Source organism: Anarhichas minor, unplaced genomic scaffold (assembly GCF_050575085.1).
Source record: "Anarhichas minor isolate MPS153535 unplaced genomic scaffold, ASM5057508v1 ptg000136l, whole genome shotgun sequence".
In the NCBI taxonomy this organism is placed as follows: Eukaryota; Metazoa; Chordata; class Actinopteri; order Perciformes; family Anarhichadidae; genus Anarhichas; species Anarhichas minor.
In genome coordinates, this window is record NW_027466582.1 from 21,053,007 (window position 1) to 21,065,658 (window position 12,652).

The 12,652-nt window shown below is 44.3% G+C and overlaps 1 long non-coding RNA gene across 2 annotated transcripts; it reads right to left on the minus strand.

The window, feature by feature from the left end:
- Positions 1–498: 498 nt before the first annotated feature.
- Positions 499–1,205, minus strand: LOC142942205 (uncharacterized). Of its 2 annotated transcripts, none has more exons than XR_012951570.1 (3): positions 1,152–1,205; positions 704–801; positions 499–605 (listed from the first exon to the last, which is right to left on the minus strand). It is a non-coding gene; the product is annotated as an uncharacterized LOC142942205 (long non-coding RNA). The 2 variants fall into 2 exon arrangements; XR_012951571.1 differs by having other exon boundaries at positions 1,133–1,199.
- Between the last annotated feature and the right edge of the window lie 11,447 nt (positions 1,206–12,652).

A 12,652-nucleotide genomic window follows, 5' to 3' on the forward strand; every position in this document is an offset into this window, starting at 1 on the left:
AAGCTTTCATGGAGCTGAAAAGCTCCATCTGCTCCCAGTCCGTGCTGCACAGTCCTGACTTTGACAAGCCATTCACCCTGCAAACAGACGCCTCAGGAGTGGGCCTTGGTGGGGTGCTTTTGCAGGAAGTGGACGGAGATATGAAGCCAGTTGTGTTCCTCAGTCGCAAGCTTAAGGACAGAGAGACAAGGTATTCTACGGTGGAGAAGGAGTGTCTGGCAATGAAGTGGGCCATTGACACACTCCGATACTACCTCCTTGGACGACACTTCCATCTGGAGACCGATCATCGTGCCCTCCAGTGGTTGCATCGGATGAAGGATGCCAATATGCGCATTGCGGGGTGGTATCTGGCTCTGCAACCATATAACTTTACAGTCCGCTACAGATCCGGGAAAACGAATACGGTGGCTGACTGTTTGTCTCGAGTACATGAAGTTTGAGGTACCATGTCCTCGCAGGAGAGGGGGAAGGAAATGTGACAAAGACCCTCTCCATTGCAGGCATTTGTGGACTGTTCAAGACAATGAGAGACTCACACACTGAGTTGAATGTTTATTGTACAGTTCTGATATGGTCTCAGGAGTGATTATTGAAGGTCGGGCCTGTCGACACAAACATGTTATTAGTTTGGTTATTTGTAACTTAAATGATTGAATATATTAATGGTGCTGTCAAATAACATGCATGTTCAAGCACTTACCTCTGCTGTGTCTCCTCTCCAGGGTGTTCGTCTTAAAAGAGTCCCCAGGGTACAAGACCACCATTTTATAGTTCCGGGAAGGTACCATGTGGGAATTACTAGAGGGGTTGTAGGAAAATTGAATCCTCTGTTTGGGCCAGATATGATCTCTCTGGCGAAGTTTTACCATAATAGAGATCATATAGAGAATTGACCTTTAGAACATTAGGCATCTATTTTAATGTGTTGTTGTAGATTAGGGGATTGTGGGGTAGAGTGAGGGGCAGAGTCGCCTATCTTGCAATAATGTGGAGGTCCTCGTTAGTTTCAGACTATATAAGGCTGCCATAATTACATCGAGTCTGTCGCTGCCAGGACCACATGCTGCCCGTGGTCCCTGAAGAGTTATGCCATGTATTTGTTTTGTTTTTTCGTCGGTGAAATAAACACCTGGTTGGGTTACACGTACTCTCTGTGTCCGTCCTCCTGCTTCCGAAGTCCGGCCACTGCGTGCCAGCCTAACAGGGGTGATGAGCGGATTGCCGGCAGGTGAGTGGAAATGAGTGGGGTTTGCAGAGGGAAAAACCAGGGGCAGGTGATTTGGCACAGGTGGAGAGAATGAGCATGATCAGGAACTCACACACACACACACACACGTAGCCAAACCCAACCGTGACAGTTTGGTTACTTTCAGAAGGTAAATACTCTCAAAAATGTTTAAAACTTCAAACACTTTTCACACCTCTTCAGGATAAGATAATAATACAGTATCTACAGGAAGATAATATATGTGGTTGTGTGACTGTCAGAAAGCACACATGAGCAAGTGTGTTCCTATTTGCAATGAAATGTGTAATGTTTGTTGCCATTAATAAATGTCAAAAGCACAGGCATAGTTCAGTATTAAACTGAGCAATTTAGCGCAGCCAGTTGTTGTTGAATCACACCTATTCAGTCCTAAATCAAGCTGTGCCCTATGAATCAGCTGTGCCCTTGTGATTCATTGCAGCTGATTTGGATCTGAAACGTCCTTCCCTCTCACTTATGCTATCTGATTGGCTTTCTGATGTAGCTTCCTACCATCTTCTTCCATTTGTCTGATGAGGAGACTATTGATTGCTCATGCAAACAGATGGACAGACAGATGGACACAGAAATAGTGACAAAGAGAGGAATAAACCAACAGACAGGCAGGCAATACGTGTGAGTCAACGTGTGTGTATAAATGATGGAACACTATTTCACTGAGATTACTCCTTTAAGTTCACATACTTACACAATTTCTCAACAATTCACAAACACAATATTGCATGAAAATGAGAAAAAAAAGATTAATGGCTTAATCTGTAAAAGTGCCAAAGCCACACTGTTTCCAACCTTGTTTCTGGGTATGCATTCACTGCCATGAACTAAACCTCGAAGAAGCAGCTAAGAAATGGAAACATTTCCAAGAAAAAACTTCAAATAGGCAGAGGTCCTTCCTGTTCTGTAAAGGCATAATGAACATTTTTTACATTAAGTGGCATGGCTCTCGGGAAGATGTTGTTTGGTCTGTTGGCCCATCACTTTGGTCCAGACTGAAACATCCCTGTTCCCCTCAGGATGAACTAAAACAACGAATGCCCTGACTTTTCATCTAGTGCATTCCCATCAACCTCAGGTGTACTTTGTGTTTAGACAGGTTAACGTAAACATTATCAGCATTGTGAACATGTTACTATAGCTTGCTGCTGTTAGCATGTAGCTCAAAGCATCATTGTGTCTAAGTACAGCCTCACCGAGCTGCTGGTGTGGCTGTAGACTCTTAGTTTTGTTACCTGACATGCAGTGTTGTCAATGATTATCTGGATAAATAACTCAGACAAAAAACTCCTAAAACCTCACTGCCTCACTGGTAGGTCAGTCCAAACCACTCTGGCAGTGCAGCCAGACTTCAAACCCACAGGACTTCATTCGTTACAGAGTTGTAACAAGCAGATACAGAATACATATTTATGTAATGCTGTCAAATAGCGTTGATTAAAGTGATTGTTTCTAACGGAAAGCTATTTAAGCAAAAATAAAGCTGTATCTTGAGAGTTTACAATCAATTCACTGAAGATGTTTTTATTTTTTCTCAAAGACTGAGCGACATCCTGGCAGATAAAATTGCAATAACAAGACAAAGATATACACAGTAAGCAATATACACAATATAATTTCCTCCAGATTGTTTTTTCTAAAATAAGAATACAAGTTGAATGTTAAAAACTGATGTATTTTCACTACATTCATGTTTTCTGAGTTGCCCTCTGAGTTACTTCTCTGAGATGAGCACCCCCCCACACACACTTCCTGACTCTCCTTCCTCTGCAATCAAACCCGTCTAAGACAGGGCTGTAAGGAAGCTGATCTCCTTTGATTCTCCGGGTCTAGGAGGAGACAGACAGAAAGAGTGAAAAGGAGGATTCACTCACCAACAGCCCCAGTCCTCTCATCCTGCCGCCGGAGCACAGTTGTTTCCCTCAGAACTTCTGTATTCTTCCCAGGGCCAGGGAGATGTGGTGAACGAGAGGGGGGAGAGGGAGGAAGGGAGGGAGGAAGAAAGGTGTAAGGAGAGGCAAGAACAGGCTCTGCATACAGACAAAGATTTTGTGGAGAAAGAGAAGGACTCACGGAGGGAAAACAGGGAGAAAGAGAAAGGGTAGAAAAGTCAGGGATTAGACACAAAAATAGATTTGAACAGCCTCAGTTGAGTCTCTGCCATACTGTCTAAGTAGTAGTTGAATATGAGGCTTTTAATATAATTAAACAGACCTTTGGTTGTGAGTCACATGTGCTCTTTGGCACCATTTGAAAAGAGTTTCAGTATATAGTAGGAAAGTGGTTCCAATTATCTAGCTGTTAATAATTCTAATTACAAGTCAGGGACCACTCCTGTATATAATGTACTTAAGCACCTTTTGTTTTGGCTGCACCCAGAGAGAGGAAGTGAGAGGGGGGTAGCAGGAGACTTCTGCTTCTTAGCCGCAGCTTCTAATTGATTTGGTTGCTTAATCCTTCTCGGATTGAGTCAGGGAGAGACTGCAGGGTGATTGAGGAGTTTGAATTCTCCATGTGAGACGTGGCAGCAGCAAGGTCATTCAATTGAATGTGAATCTGTGGCCGCTCATGTTTACTCTGAAGACTGAAGCCAGGACTCTCAGTCTGTTAGGACAGATCATGAGCGAGGCCATCGATTGCAGTCTGTTTGTTTGTGCACACGTTGGCTCTCTGACGACGTTGCGTCATCTGTGGTTTTTGTAGCTGCTGGAGTAGACTGGAGCAAATATCCAACAAATGTCCATTTTCACACTCATGTTCCTCCTTACCACACTTTACTGCGCTAACCCCTCCTTTTCCACACAGCTTTAGATGAGCGGAGCAGCTCACTTCTCTGGTAGTGGAAGGGAATATCCACGGCAGAAGTGACTATGGGTCTCTTGACATTATGAGGTTAAGCACAAAAGAAACACATATTAAGGCTTAGCTCTGGACTAATATTGGAATGTGACCATGAAAGACATTTCTAATCTTCTCAGCCAAAATCACATTAACTCCCCACATATATTTTCTCCACACTTACATAGCCAAGTCTGGGAACATTTTTAATAACAAACTTTCCTTCTTCCACTCCGGCTGGTGAAGGAGAGGACGGGAAATACGAGAAATGCTTCTGCTGTAAGTAATCTGCTCTGATTTTGGAAGCGGGGTGAATATTTTGCACACTTGAGCATGCATAGTTGACTTTCCTCAACATGTCAGGGCAAAGAAAAAACAACAGTCCACACTAAACATAAAACAGCTCTCCGGGCAGGAATATAAGAAATGGCACCCTCCTCAAATGTGAAGCCATGCAGGACTCTATAGAAGACAGATGATTGGCTGTCAAGATCTTTCTAAGACTCGCTGATCATCACACCAAGCACGCAGACTCTCTCTCGGGTCCCCTGGGGGGTTGTGAGAGCTCGATCTACACAGCAAGGGAAGGAGGGAGGAGCGGGAGTGAAGAGGAGGTCATTTGGAGTTGCTTTATTGAGGAGAGGGGTATGAAAATGAGGGACGCACATATGATCTACTACAAGAGCCACTCTATTAACCTGTTCATAACAATCATAATCACAGCGCATGCACTTTCTACCCATATGTTACATTTCCATAAGTGATAAACATGCCCCTTTCTGTCGCTATAACACATGTTTATGATGTCAAATGCAGATATTTCCTGTGCTGAAGACCCACACTTACTGTTGAGGAAGAGAAAGCCAACACCCGGCTGCACATGCTCTTATTGTCAAGGCACAAATTAATCGGATTGCTTGTGTCTTGATTCTATTACACTGTGTAACTGTGCACTGAAGGATGGAAGAGGAGCCAGAGGTAGGTTCCTCCTCCCCCTGGAACTGACGGGAAAGGCATTAGGCTTGACATTGCAGGACCCAGGATGATAGGAGAGCGTGAAGTGGAACCGTGTGAAGAATAACGACCACCTGGTCTGTCAAGAATTGAGTCTCTTGGCTGTGAGGATGTACTCAAGGTTCTTATGGTCGGTCCAAACCAGGAATGGGAGCTTGGTCCCTTCCAGCCAGTGACGCCACTCCTCCAGGGCCAGCTTCACTGCTAGTAGTTCCCGGTTGCCAATGTCTAGTTTCTCTCGGCGGGGGAAAGCCAACGCAAGAAAAGGGCGCAGGGATGGAGCTTCTGGTCAGCGGCAGAGCGTTGGGACAAGACACCCCCAACCCCTATGTCGGAGGCATCCACCTCCACCACAAATTGTCTGTCCGGATCCGGGACTTGGAGGATGGGTGCTGAGGTGAACCTGGACTTCAGGTTCTGGAAGGCCTCTTCGGCTGCAGAAGTCCAAAGGAAGGGAATCCTGGAGGAGGTGAGGGCAGTGAGTGGGGAAGCGACAGCGCTGTAATTCCTGATGAACCTCCTATAGAAATTGGCGAACCCCAGGAAACATTGAAGCTGCTTGCGGGAGTTTGGGACAGACCAGTTAGTGACGTCAGTAACCTTTGCGGGGTCCATCTTGATGCTGCCCTGGGAAACGATATATCCCAGGAATGAAACCGTGGGAATGTGAAAATCGCACTTCTCCGCCTTCACAAACAGGGAGTTCTCCAGTAGGCATTGAAGCACGGACTGGACTTGGTGCACATGTTCCTCTTGGTTCTCGGAAAAGATCAGGATGTCATCGAGGTAGACGAATACGTGCCGGTCCAACATGTCCTGTAGCACGTCGTTCACCAGGGCCTGGAAGATGGCGGGGGCGTTGGTTGAGCCGAAGGGCATCACAAGGTACTCGTAATGTCCTTTAGGTGTGTTGAATGCCGTCTTCCACTCATCCCCCTCTCTGATCCAGACCAGGTGATAGGCGTTGCGGAGGTCGAGCTTGGAGAAAATGGTGGCTCCTTGAAGTAACTCAAAGGCTGTCGCGATGAGTGGCAAGGGGAACCGGTTCTTAACCGTGATCTCATTTAAGTCGATGCAGGGTCTGAGGGTCTTGTCCTTCTCCACGAAGAAAAATCCAGCCCCTGCGGGAGAGGACGAGGGACGGATGAGACCGGAAGCCAGGGAGTCGTTAATGTAATTGTCCATTGCCTCTCTTTCAGGAGCAGACAGGGAATAAAGGTGCCCCTTCGGTGGGAATGTACCAGGATGGAGGTCGATGGCACAATCATAAGGATGGTGGGGAGGCAGAGCCATGGTCCTGGACTTGTTGAAAACCTCCTTAAAGTCCAAGTATTCAGCGGGAACCCCCGTATGTTTTGTTTGTTTGTTTATTTATTTATTTTTCAGGGACAATGAACACCAATCGACAGTTGAACTGTAAGTGAGCCAGAGTTAGCCAGAAAGGCTAATTTACATCTGCTGTCCCTGGCCAGGTGTTTCAAGGCAGCCTACAATAACAAAGTCTCAAATGGAAATGGAATTAAAATTCATAGACAAACGGACAGCAACGTATAGACAAAACCAATACAAAAGAAAAGTGTACGACAGTAAAGCAGAGCAGACATAACAGGCTGCAGCATGCGTCAGGCAGAACAAACCCACCTACAGTACAAGCACATATACAGTATAACACATACACATCAAAAAATGGAAAATAGCAACACTGAACAAGACAAATGCACATATAGGCGAAACAAGTTCAGGTGAGAGAGGAACTCTGTGGTGCGGCGGCTTGTTTCAGGCAGACTGGATGACAGGACTGGCTCCAACCCCGAAAAGCCCCCGTAGTCCAGTCGATGTGAGGATTGTGTCAACGCAACCAGGGGTATCCCAGAATGAGGGGGATGCAAGGGGTCTGCAGAATGTGGAAGCTGATGGTCTCGTGGTGGTTGCTGGACAGCAGCATCTGGACCGGAACGGTGCGTCACAGTCCCCAGAAGATGACCGTCAAGGGCGCTGGCTGGAACAGACTGGGGAAGAGGTATCCGGTCGATCCCCAACTGTGTAGCGAGTTCCTCATCCATAATGGACGCATCTGCTCCACAATCCAGGAAGGTGGAAATGGCATGGGAGCCCCCGGGTAGTAGTAGCCGGGCATGGAAAAGTGGTCGTTGACAGGCGGAGGGTCGGGAAACTGCTCGGCTCACCAATACTTCCTTATTTACTAGTGAGCCCGGGCTTTTAACGGGCAATTGTGAGCAAAATGACCCGCCTGGCCACAGTACAGGCACAGTCACACTGGACGTCCATGTTCCATGAACTTAATCGTGCCTTGGAATTCGATGGCATAGTCCGTGACAGATTGGTGGCCCTGCTGAAGCCTCATTAGCCCTCCGGTGACGTCTGGTCCCATGGACACCACCCCAAAAACCTTGCGTAGTTCGACTGGAAGGAAGCACAGGCAGTAGTATGACGATCCCATTCCGCCGTTCTCCACAGGTGAGCTCTCCCCGTCAGGTGGTTGATGGTAAACACCACTCTGGCGTCTTCTGAGGTGAAGGTGCGGGGCTGCAACGCGAATAGGATGGAACAGTTCGTCAGGAATGCGTTGCAACCCTCAGGATCCCCAGCGTAACATTCCAGCTCCCCCACCTGGGGATCCGAGACCGACATAGAGCTTGCTGGTTCAATTCCATAGTGGACCGAAGCAGGTGACAGCGACCACGCCGCGTTGGTCTAAGTTGTGTCTGCCATGAGTTGCTGTACCTGGTCAATCAAGGTGGTCAGAATCTGGTTCTGAATCGCCAGGGTGTGGCGAACCTCGGCGGTGTTGGTGACCACCAGGGTCTCGTGTCACTGTATCGTCTCTTCGATCATCATGGACCGGGCCTGTGATGTGGTGTCGTATGCTGGATCCATGTTAAGGCCAGATCGTACTGTAACGGGTGTGGTAAGGACCCAGGAGCAGTATGACAGACACACTGGATAGTTGGAATCAAAGCTTTATTTTCCACTGGACACACAACAGGTAACAGTCTTTGTTTAGCACAGATGGATAATCCCACACCGTGGAACGACAAGCCGTTAAGGGAGAAGGCAGACAGAATCCCAAGGAAACAGTGGCAGGATCTCGTGGTCGGGGACAGAAGACTGAGTGAATTACCGGGGCAGAGGCAAGGTGGATAAGTCCAAAACAGGCAGGGTCGGTAACGGGAAATCAGTTGGAGGGTATTTGCTGGAAGGTCTGGCATGAATGTGGAGAATGATTTGGCAGTGAGTGTGTGTGTGACTCGGGTCTAAATAGTGAGCGCAGCAGAGTGTGCAGGTGAGAGTGATGAGCTGATGAGGTGGGTGTGACTAGCAGGTGCACTGAATAAGCTGATTAGGTGAGTGAGAGATAGATAAACAGGATAGTAGTGGCAGAGCTGTGACACACTGTCTTGATTTGAAAAATGTGTTCATCTCATCAGCCTCGATCACTTTTGTACCCTGAGTTGAGTCTGAACATAGCATGTGCTATCAATCAAAGCTTTATGTTACAGATGTCAGAGGTTAATATGAACTTTGGGTTGGGGGTGTGGTTTGGCAAAGAGTTAGTCAGTTCTATCACATGAGGCAAGATCATGGCTTTAAAGAGCAGTGGACATAATATTCCATTCTAATTAAGATGCTCAAAGAGCACACATGCACTAAAAGACTTTTCTGCCTGAATAACTTTTACTAAAAGTTCTTCAGGATTTCACAATTTTGGGCTCTTAGATCTCTAGACGAGCACAAACAGTATAAATGTTTGCAGTAATATTCATCTTCGACCAACTTTACAGTTATGCGAGCCTCCTCCCATTATATACAATTATTAAAGAAAAATTATGCAGTATGGCCCGAAGCAATTCTGTCTTGTATTCTAATGAAAAGCATTCAACAAAGATACTGATGTGGAAAATTGTGTTGGAAAGGGATTTGTAATGTTGGTCTCAGGCTTATTGTAGATTCACACTATTTGCCAAAATGTAATTGGTCAGTTCTCCACCCATGAAAAGTGACTTGAATTGAAATGCAGACTCCCTAAACAATAGAGGAGAAGGGACTTTCTGTTAGGACAAAGCTGGACTATACTTTTTATTTGATATTCCTTGGAACAAAATCATCAAAACTGACTTCCTGGATAATTCATTTCACTGGTTTTAGTAACCCAGTGCAGTGTTAATTAACATGCCGTAAAGCAGCTATCAAGCTCCCATTTGGCCACTGCAAACTAGCATTCTGCCAAAGTAATGGCACATAGTGTAGCTCTGGATGTTTAACAGTAGTTTCATGGGTAGTGATATCAGAGGTAGATATTGTGGCTGTGATAATAGCTGTTGGACTGCCAGCAGCAGGCCTCCAGATAAGAGTCTGCATGAGCTATTCCAAAATAGAGCAAAAGCAGATAAGACTCTAATCTCAGTAATGGCAGAAATGGCTTTTCCGTCCCCATGGAAACGGATGAGGGTCAGTAAGCCATGATTGTCCTGGTGTAAGCCCAAACACATGGCTGGGAGGTAGGAAATACTGCTCTCCTCAGAGTGCATGTTTTGTTTCTCCAGCAGCGGAAGACTTTGAAAGTCTCTCCCAGTTTCAACAGAAGGCTCGATTTGTCTTGTTTTTTCCATCTTTAAATCTAAAGCTGGATCACACATACTCATTTTCACCGTATGAGACAACACAAATGGAATCACCAGGCGGCACAATGAGATGGTGATGATTGTGCCAACAATGACACCTCAGACTTGCTGGATAGGTGTTTATGCTGTTTGCTCACAGAGGCATGCTTTAGCTAATAACCAAACTACCTTGAGTGATACATTGGACTGCAAATGTACTGTATATCACCATAGCAGGGAATGAAACTTGCCAACAGCTGTGATGCAATTGACATTGTGGAAAGTAAAAAGGGAGGATATATAAAAGCTTTTGGAATCCTGCGGTGGTAATGTGGAAATGCAGTGGGTCAGAGGTGAATGTTGTTCCCATAAAGAATTCAAGGATCCAATTATGTCTTTCAGACTTGGCTACCTCTACACCTCAATCACTCAGAGAACAGAAAGAAATTGAGAGCAACTGGGAAGAATGGAAAGAAGTAAAAAGAGGGAGCTACAAGAGGAGTATGTGTGGAGTTCAAGGAACCTCTAGACTATGGGGAAACAGCATGTGATCCAGCCTCTTACACAAAGACAGCCGGTTTCAATTATAAACAAAGCATTTAATACTTCTGAAGCTAAAACAATTGCATAGTGAAGTACATTATTTACAGTTACACAGAATATGACCCGCTCACCCTGAAAACGTTACCACCCACACAGTGGAACAGGAGCAAGAGACAGAATCTTTCTCTGGCTCCCTCTTCACAGTTTGAAAACCCCTCCCCTCTGTCCATTATATTTCCTATTGGCTAACTCCTTCTCGCATCAGCCAGCTGAAAGGACCCTCGCACGGGTATGACCTGAAATGCCTGTCTGAAAATGCCTGCCTGACCCTTGCCTACTCATCAGTTTAATACATTCAATGACTGTCTTTTATGGTTTAACACTTCTATGATAAACATTGGATTCTATATAAAGATAAGGATTTGCAACTTTTGGCAAAAACTAGATCTAAAGGTGTTACAAATTCTACTAAGAAACATTTCTAACTATAAATTCTAAAACACTCCTGTAATTATGACTAATTATGAATTCTTAATTATGAATCATTAAACACTTCTATTATAATTTCTTAAAGCACAGTTCTAAACCTAAATTTCCTACATATGTAAAAGAGAAATGAAAAGAGATGGATTGCCAGAACTTTTTTTTGTGAACACAGCGCATATTATTATTGGTATATAATTGTTATTTATCAACAAGAGATGCCATTAATCTTGATGGACTGTAGTGCATCGTACTGTTTACATTGTTAGCTCAGACCCACCGCCACCTCAATTACTGCCTGCTTAATTCAGCAGTGGCCACTTCATCAGTCCCAAGCTTTATTATTCACAGGAACATTTGGTTTAGCATGGCATTCAATTTGAATAGGGTAAACATTGAAAGTCACAATTACAAACATACCGCCATTGTGAATCATCCTTTGTTAAATTTGTTCTAGCTTGCAGGGCTGAATTGCATTTTGCCACTCAAAGAACACAGTATAGAAACACAAAGTAAGCCCTGATTCTTCCCTAGAAATTACCTGGATACTGTTTGTGCATTCACAAATGGATTTCAACAAATATGGAGTATAGCGCGCTCACTGCTGGCAGTGAAGACTAATACACGGTTTGTACAACTACAAGGACAGTAACAGACAACGTGCTGTCCATACACACTAATGTGATCTAATCTGCACTGAAAATGCATCAGAGTTGAGGTAGTTATTTGTAATACAGTATGTAACATTTTTCTTGCAGTTAGATCAGAAAGAAGCACTGAAGATGGACTGAACTTGAACTATAAAAGAGGAAGAAGATGCTGATCCCAAAGAATCTTTCCCCACTGTAATTTAATATTTGAAAATGTAGTAACTTTTTCTGTCACAGGATTGTAAATTCAAAAAAACTTCCAGGAAGTTTGCTGGAAAGGACTGTGTAGAGTGTTCATTTGATACACTTTCAATGAATCAATTCTAACCTACTAGCATAATTAAGTATTTCAGTCAATCTAAAATGTGAGATTTGTCTAAAGGCAAGCATAGAAGTACAACAGATATGAAATGTCCAATAATTAACTGTATATGAATACATATTTGCTTCGGTTTAAATAGAGCACATTCCTATGTTTGAAGTTTGACATGTGACGTTTTCATCAGGACATTTTTAAATGGAGAGTTTACCCCAAATTCCAAAAAAAATATTTTTCCTCTTATCTGTAGTGTCATGAACTAACCATAGTTCTTTCACGAAACTGCTCATAACCAGGTCTGTGGATTATCTTCAGTAACCAGGTCATGATTTCTAGAGAGACATTGCTGTTGAATTTTTCAAAGGTATTTTTTGGCACTTTGAGCACCACAAGCCGAGTGCCATATAGTTCCATTATATTGTAGAGAAGACTGACATCTCTACAGTCGATATCTCCAACACTAGGCCACTCAGATAAAAAATATCTAGACTGATAAAAAGCCCCACTGGTGAGAGGGGAAATATTTATTTTTGATTTTGGGGTGAACTATAGGAAACAACTTGGTTGGGTTTGTAGGATTCAAATAAGTTTTGAAATAAGCTGTTTGGGTTAAAATAAGTAAGTTTGTTACATAGTCAAGTAGGTGTTAGCACTGTAAGTTAAGTGACGTTCCGTACAACAGTACGGTAATATAAGATATAGTTGACTTTTGGTTTCACTTGGGACACCAACAGCAGCAGTCTCCTGGGTCCTGTGTTTTTCGACCCATCCGTCCACCCAGACCTCCTCCCTATGACTTTTTCACTCTTTTCAGTAACTTCCTTCTTTACTCCCACCATAACTAAAGCCACATAGAGTGTGAAGCATATGGCCACTGACCAAGATGTCTTACGTACCACTTGGGAGTTGCTTGGGCTGT